This window comes from Desmodus rotundus, chromosome 8, assembly GCF_022682495.2.
Source record: "Desmodus rotundus isolate HL8 chromosome 8, HLdesRot8A.1, whole genome shotgun sequence".
In the NCBI taxonomy this organism is placed as follows: domain Eukaryota; kingdom Metazoa; phylum Chordata; class Mammalia; order Chiroptera; family Phyllostomidae; genus Desmodus; species Desmodus rotundus.
Window position 1 is genome coordinate 98,426,208 of NC_071394.1, and position 8,243 is coordinate 98,434,450.

The 8,243-nt window shown below is 53.3% G+C and overlaps 1 protein-coding gene across 2 annotated transcripts in view; it reads right to left on the reverse strand.

The window, feature by feature from the left end:
- The window catches only part of SLC6A6 (solute carrier family 6 member 6), a 79,327-nt gene extending 71,338 nt beyond the window's left edge, over positions 1-7,989 (reverse strand). For both annotated transcript variants that reach the window (XM_053929273.1, XM_024556416.2), the window contains exon 1: positions 7,714-7,989. The gene's annotated coding sequence lies outside the window, so the exon portion shown is untranslated. The remainder of the gene's footprint in view (positions 1-7,713) is intronic.
- Between the last annotated feature and the right edge of the window lie 254 nt (positions 7,990-8,243).

Sequence of the window (8,243 nt, forward strand, 5' to 3'; positions counted from 1 at the left end):
CCACACTTCCCACTGGTGAGAAGTGGAAGACAGAGATGACTTCTGCTCAGTAATGTGGAGAGAGGCTGGCAGGTGGGGGGGGGCGGGGAGTGGGTTGTTTCTCTTTCGTTTTTGTAAGGTGTGTTCAAACCTCTATTCTTCTACCGGTGGTTGAAGAAAAACCTGCTTTGTTCCCCCAGGATCGTGTTTTACTAAAAGCCCGGTGCCACAGCTCTGCTCAGAGCATCTCAGAACTCCAGGCCCCCAATCCACGCTCCTCCCAGGGGAAGGACTAAGACATCTCGCAAACCAACGGGATGGCAACAGCATCCTTAAAGGGGGCTAGCCAGAGCAGCACCCCTCCTGGTGATGGCATGCGCTCCCCAATACAGACAACAAAGGATGGGTTTCCCCTGTCTACTCAGCAGGCATCCCCCCGCCAAACAGGAGTCTCCTTACAAGTTAGGACGGAAGACCAGTGAAGGGAAAGCAGTCGCCCAGACCCCGCAGCAAGCCAGCAACCATGGGGGCCCAAACCCTGGTGTCCCAGTGCCCAGTGATGATTTGTCATTTCACTTTGTGCTCGGCGTCATGAGGGCATGATTTGGTCCATCCTGGTCACTTGCCACATTGCCACGGCCTAGAATGAATAAATATTTGTCTGATGGGTGGATGGTGATGAGTGAATTTAATTTCCAAGCCTGGACTCATTCAGATGTTTAAAATATAGGCTCTCGTTTCAGGGTCGAGGGAAGCAGAGGGATTTGTGTGTGTGTGTGTGTGTGTGTGTGCATGCGCTGAGCACCTACTGCACACCAGGCCCTATGTTGGAGCATCCCCCCTGCCAGTCCCCTGCCGAGTCTACCCAGTCAGGTGGATGGGTTAAAGGCAGACTAAAGACCTGAGCTCTGCCCCGCAGGGGCTCAGGGAAGGGTGAGCTTCTATCTATTGTACTTTGACTTGTAACCTTTCTGAGTGCTTACTATGTGCCAGGCATTGGAAAGTGGTTCTTGATGTAGGTGGCAGGACAGAGAGATGCCCAGGAGGCATGGAGGCTGGTGAGGAAGCTATGGTCTTGAGCTGTGGTTACATCCACCCAGAGAGGAGATATCAGGTGCCATCCGGAACAGAATTCAAGTCCTTGAAATCATGGCCCGAGTTTTCCACAAGGGCTCAGCCACCATCACCTCCAGGTGCTGCCTGGCTGTGCAGCAAGATGGCAGAGCCTGCCAAACTACCCACTAAGCTGGACTCTGCTGAAATCCACTGGCCCACTTCACCCCTCCATGTCCAACCAGGCCGCGGGCAAGCTGGCACCCAGGACTAAGGCCTTTCTGCTGGAAACATGGCAGTAATTCACTTACCACTTTCGTTTCATGCTAGGAAAAGCCCTGGGACAGGTGCGACTCTCAGAACTTTGTTGGAGCCATCCCGACGCAATGTGGTCTGAGCCTCCACTTCATGGGGAGGCTGAAGTTCAGAGGGGCCAAGGAGGACCCAAGGTGAGCAGACCGAAACTCAGCTCTCCCACCCTTTAGCCCAGACCTGCGCGCTCTCACAGCTGCCTCAGTTCACTCCACAGTGGCCAGCGCTGCCCAGCAGGAGCCAGGCTCCAGGCTCCACTCACGCGTGTGGTCTTGCTTTCCCCCATTCCCGATTCTGCAGGTGTCTCCTCAGCAGTGAGACCCTTCGGAAACTGTCGGATCCCTACGGTTTTGCCCTTTCACCCCTTCTCCCATTTCCTTGGGATGAAATCAGGATCTGGGAGTCTTGACAATGGCCACTGAAAGTCTGAGACAGAAACTTAGAGACCGACGTAAACATCAGTCCTTAAATTCACTTGTTTTGCATAACCACTGAAAACTGAAAACGCAGGTGGGGCTGGGGAAGAACAGACTTGTGGACAATGGCCCTTTAGATGGCTTATCTTCAAGAGCTGATCTATGCCTCAGACCTCAGTCTCCCCATCCATTCAGTGGGTGGACAGGGAGGGTTACCCCGATAATCCCAAAGTCCCCACACTCCCAGGCAATGGCCCACTCTCCCTCAGACCTTCCCAGGTGTGCCTCAACAGAAATTGCCTGGGTTGTTTATTAACTCTTCCTGATAGATATCTCCTCCGCTCCCACGAGGCTACTTGAGCACAGGGGCTGTTTGATTTATTTAACCCTGTACCCCTGGCCACAGCACGATGCTTGGCACCCAGTAGGTGCTCAATAAACATTAGAACAAGATGGGCTCTGGTTCCAAAGCTCCTCTCCATTTCCCAGCTGGGCGAGCGGGGGCAAGTAATTTTTTCTGAGACTGGAAGAACTCGTCTATTAGAGGGAGGTAAGGACCCCAAGTCCTAAAATGCACTCAGGGTGATAAGGCAGAGTGGGTTCTCAGTAAGTATCGGCTCCTTCCCATCTCAGAATGCTGAATGGCACCGGGTTGCTTCTCTGCTCAGCCTCAGGGAAATTCAAGTCATGGGGTGGGAGCATTTCATTCACTGAGCGTGGTGACTGAGACAGGCCAGCCTAGGTGATGACTCCCAACGCACACGAGCTGTTCAGACTGGCCGGGCAGATCTGCATGTTCTGAAAAGCAGCATTTCTACAGTGGTCTGTTGTTTGAATAGAGTGAGTGGCAGAACCAAGAACAATACAATGCCATTTTTGTTAACGACGAAACAAAACCACATCTAGAAATCCTAAATGACCCTTAGATGGGAGAGGAAATGAAAACTGATCTAGAAAGTAATAAAAAGGAGCATATGTCCACACAGACATCTGAGAGATATCTTAAAGCTGTAGGCAGAGGAAAACGTATAATCGTAAAGGCCTTAATTGTTATAAAGAGATAGATGATAGCCCCGATTGGTGTGGCTCAGTGGATTGAGCGCCAGCCTACCAATCAAAGGGTTGCTGGTTTGATTCCCAGTCAGGGCACGTGCCTAGGTTGTGGGTTGGGTCTCTGGTGGGGGGCGCACAATAGGCAACCACACATCAATGTTTCTCTCCCTCTTCTTCTCCCTCCCTTCCCCTCTCCCTAAAAATAAATGAAATATGATTTTTTTAAAAAAGAGAGAGATGATAGGTTGACAGTCAGGCGGACAGACTAAAGATTAAGTTGTACTTTTTTAAAATGATCTTTAAGAACCACTTTTAGCCCTGGCCGGGTGGCTCAGCTGGTTGGAGTATCATCCTGTACATCAAAAGGTTTTTGGTTCAATCCCCGGTCAAGGCACTTACAGGAGGCAACCGGGTGATGTGCGTCCCCCGCTCCTCTCCCTCTAAAATCAATAAATATATATACATATATAAAAGAATCACTTTTAGCTTATACAGTTTTGTACTGCTTGAGGTGTATTGTTTTTTGTAATTAAAAAAGATCTCTTTGACACTTTCCCACTCCTATAAAAATGAATACATACCCACAAAGAAGCTTGTATAGCAACGCTCATCGAAGCTTTATTCCAAATCGCCCCAAATTGGAAACGACCCGAGCGTCCATGCACAGGAGGATGGATAAACACACCGATTCGCCCATATGACAACCCACTACTCCGAAATAAAAGGAGTGAACTATTGACACACGTCGAACAGTATGGATGGATCTCAAGAACATCAGGCAGCAAGAAGCCAGACACAAAAGAATGCATGCCATTCAAGTGTGTTCTAGGCTTGGCCAAACTCGCTCACGGAGACAGAAATCAGAAACGGGCTCCGCAGACAACTTTCTGGGGAAACTGGAGATGCTCTACAAAAAAGCAGTTCGAGGCTTGATTTGGGCGGTGGTTCCACAGGTAATAACCACCTGCGTAACTCACCAAAACTCATCAAACTGTAGCAGAATCTTTGCATTTCACTGCGTGTAAATTATATCTCGACTTATTTTTTTTTAATCACAAGAAAATATTTTAAAATACAGACTCCCCAGCTCCACTCCCAGGGATTCTGATTCAGTATCCAGACCAGGCCTGGAAGTCTGGATTTGTACAAAGTAATGCAGGCAATTCTGATACCGGACTAGAATTAACTGCTGCTTCCCCCCTCCCCTTTAATTGTTTCGAGTGATTTGTATGTTGGGTTTCACAAGGGAGTGCTGGTTGATAGCCCACCTTTAGAAACACAACAATTTTCATTCTCTCTGCCCTCCAACCCCGCCACGCCTAACCCCTGTGCCCAGCCCCTGACTACATGAGGTGAGAAGGGAAGCCCCGAAGCCCTGTCTAGCCCTGTGAGGCAGACATACCTCACCCTAAAGAGGCAGGGGCCTCTTGTTCCCAGGGAGGTCAAAGCCAGGAAGTTAATGGCCTGTGAACCTGTTAAACAGCATGTCCAGGCCTTCACCCTGTGTTTACAAAAAGAGCTCACGGCAAGCTTCACTGGCACAGAAAATGCTTGGTGCCCTGACCAACAGCGGCTGGGCCACCCTCGGTTTCCTGCACCCCAGCCTAGTTCCTCAGCCACCATCAGGGGTCTCCCAGGCTCGGGGGTTAACTGGCTTCTTCACCGCTGTCCCTAAACCCAGTCTGATGCTATTTCTACCCCACCTGCCCTCAGAATAAAGGCTAAGCCCGTTTACCTAGCACTCAGGGCCTCCACTAGTTCCTCTCTCCAGCTGGGACCCTGGGAGGTATGCCCGTGCTTTTGCACCTGCTGTCCCTCCCCCCGCTCCCCCATAACACCAGCCTATTCAGATGCCAACTCCAAAATCACCTCCTCTAAGAAGCTGAAGTTGCTCCTGCCCACGACCTTGCCATCAATGTGCATGGAGTATTCACAGCACCCTGTGGACGGCCTGGTCATAGCGGCTGCCACACTGTCCTTTCTCCTGGGCTATGAGCCCCTCAAAAGCCAAAATTCTACCCTGAACCCAGTGCCTGAGCAGAACTGACCTTAGCAGGGTTTATTAACCAACCAAATGAGGCACATCCAAAAAGAGCTCTCATTCACACTGGAGGGCCACCGAGATTCCCACCTCCACAGCTCCTCCCCAAGCCTCGCTAATTCACACCAACACTTTGGTCAAGATGAGCTGGCCAATGCACACTTTGGTCAGGATAAGATGGCCAATGCGGAGGAGTGAGACGAAGCTCCAAAAGAATCCGACTCTTGCTTATGACCTTATGCGGAAATTAGGGATCAGCCCACACCAACCGGGGTGACTCTGGGGCTTCATAGCCAGCCCTAATTCTCACCTAGGCCCCCTCGAGGGCAGCCAGGCTTCATTCCAGTGCTCCTTGCAATTTATTTTTCAGCTCTTTCCTATTTACAGGAATATATTCAATGACTCAAGTGTCTTATTTTGGGAACTTTGGGAAGACTTTCAGGTAGGTACAGCTCCCCTGTCCGTTGACAGGTGGACAAACTGGAGTGAGACAATGCCACCATGGGGACCAAATTACCTCCTGGAGGGCTGACACTTGCACAGGAAAAGTCGCAGGGCTCCCAGAGAAGGTACAGAGAAGGGAGGACGGATAAGTAGGGACAAAATCAAGGTGCCGATGAGTCCCACGCCTTCACCCTCCAACCTTGAGGACCGGGGCACCTTTGTCCCTCATTTTCCCCAGATCTGGTTCAATTTCAGCTCCCTAAGACATTAGTTACTAAAACTCCAGAGACAAAACTCTCAGCTGGCGAAGAGAAGGCCTTTGAGCCCAATCCTACCACTGTCCAGTCAAGCTGCTGTCTTCTGAGATGCCCTCAGTTTGCCCATCTGTAAAATGGGCACTACCCACTAGGGCCTCCCAACTCTGCAAAGCAGATGTGACCCAATCACAGCAGAATGAGCTAGAAGAGACGGGTAGAGGTATCCCTGAAGGACAAAAGCTTGAGGGTGCACCTTAGCCCTTACCACATACCACAGTGACCTGGGACCTCGTGACACTCTCTAATCAGCAGCTCTAAGGCCTAGCCCAGCTTTACAGCTTACCGCAGGCTTATTCAGTCTCATCTCTCTCAATCCCCTCAAGGACACAGTGAGGCTGGCACTGGCGTCCTTGCTGCCCGAAGCCCAGGGAATCGCCCAAGGTTGCAGGCCGACTAAGACAGAGGCACAGTACTTGAATTCAGCTCCCTGGGGACAGATTCTAGTTATCACATAACAAGTCTACTCCACCCATTTCACAGATGAGTTAACTGAGGCCCCAAAAAAGGTTGTCTAAGGTCAATGGGGGGCTGAGCCAGGCCTAGGACCTCTAGCCATGGTGCCAATCCCCCCGCCATGGTGGGTACTCCTCAGCCAGTGCCCTCAGGCCCCCTCTGATCCCCCCTCCCAACACCACCCTGATGAATTTCCTTCCCCATTCCACCCCCACACCTCCTCATGCCCACCCCACACTCCCTGGATGACTCCCTGGTTGAGAGGGAGGCAGGCGGTTGCTAAGTGCTCACCCACGCTCTCTCTAGCTCTCTCTCTCTCATAAAAATAAACTCCTTCTGGCTAGGAGACTCTGGATGAGATTCCCCTCCCTTCCAGCCAAGAAAAAATTTTAAAGAAATTTAAAAAGATCTCCTCTATGACATTCATTTGAACGTCAGCAGTGCCAAAGTGTGGGCCAACATATAGAAGTCCAAATGGAGCCACGCGCCACGAAACCTCAAACCTCAGCCTGAGGACCCTCCGTTCCAGCATCTGGGCGGTTACTGAGCTAATTTATTTCACCAGCCATGAAAGAGGGGGCCTGGGCTGCCTCCCAAGCCTTTAGGGCTGGTCCTGGGGAAGGCTGGGATCTGGCAGAGGCCTGGCAATGACCAAAATAGCCAGGCTAGTGGCCCTGCCGAGCACACACCTCCCTCTGAGTGCCCAGGAGGGCAGCCCATGGGTCCTCCCTCCAGTCCAGGTTGAAGCTTCAGGGCTGCGGATTCTGAGATTCTCTCTGTGGCTTCCCTGATATGAGCGGTAGAACCTCTTGCCCCAAAGAGGAACCCTCAGAAGGAAGGGGAAAAGTCAGGAGGAGTGTTTAGCTGTCCCTGCCCATGGCCCACTTGGCCTCCAGCTGTCCCTCAAGACGGCTGGATGTTGGCACTGCCACCTGCATGCGGCACACAGGCAGTACCCTTGGAGCCATGCAGCCCTATCACTTCTCCTCAATCAGTGCCCGCCCTGAAGAACCAGCTCTGCTGCTCAGCCCTCTGGACACCAGAAACCCTCCTTCAGGTACAGCCGAAGACACACAAGTGCCCACAGCCAGGGACCCGAAGACACAGCCACACTTGGGTGGACACACGTGCACAGCCAGGTACTCGAAGCCACAGTCACACACACACACACAAGTTCACACAGACACACACCGGGGCACACAGCGCACACGTCTGAAGACACAACCACACTCAGGTATCACGGACACACCAGAAGGTACACACACACACAGCCCTGGACACAGAGAATAGCAGGCATACATTGGGTCACATAGTGCATGCTACTGGGGATATGGAGAAACAGCCACCCTCACACACACACACACACACACACACACAGGGACGTGAAGATAAGAACAGACCGCAGTGAGACTGAGACACCGACATACACACACACACCTGCCGCCTGCATAAGAAGCCCGAGCCCTTTCGCTGGGGAAACAATAACAGTCGCGCCAGCAGGTCTGGGCAGGCGACCCTCCGTCCCTCCCTCGGTGGTGGAACGGGAGCCAGAATGAGGGGCAATGGGTAGGGAGGAGGTCGGGGCCAGCGGGAGCGTGGGGACGGGGAGGGGGCTCCGCGAGCCCGGCTCCTCTCCCTCGGGTACCTGGGGCGTCCGCGGCGCTGCGCTCCCTTCCACTCGCCGGGGTCTGCCCGCCCGCTGGATCTCTGGCCCGCGGGGTCCGCGCTCGGCGCTCCGCGGCGTGGCTGGGTCTCCGAGCTCGCAGTCCTCTGGGCTCGGCGACCGCTAGCGAGCGGGGTTGCAACTAGGGCCCGGAGCTCGACGCTGGCAGCGGCGCGAAGGAAGCAGTAATTTATAAGCGGCTTCTTCCTGACCTCGCGTGTCTGTTGTCTGAGCCGGCAGCTCTCAGCATCACCCATCCTGCTGGGTGGAAAAATACCAGCTTGGCCGGGCCGGGGGCGGGGCCGGGGCGGGGCCGGGGCGGGCCCGGGGCGCCCTGCCCCTCCCCATACGCGGTCATACACACATGTACATGCGCGCGCACACTCCACACACGCGCGCGCGCGGGCTCGGACACACAAAGAGCCCGGGCTCGCCGTGCGCGCGCGTGCACACCTCAGGTGGTGGTCGAACACTCGGCCCGATGCTTTCCCCATTACAGCGCATTTTCCCGG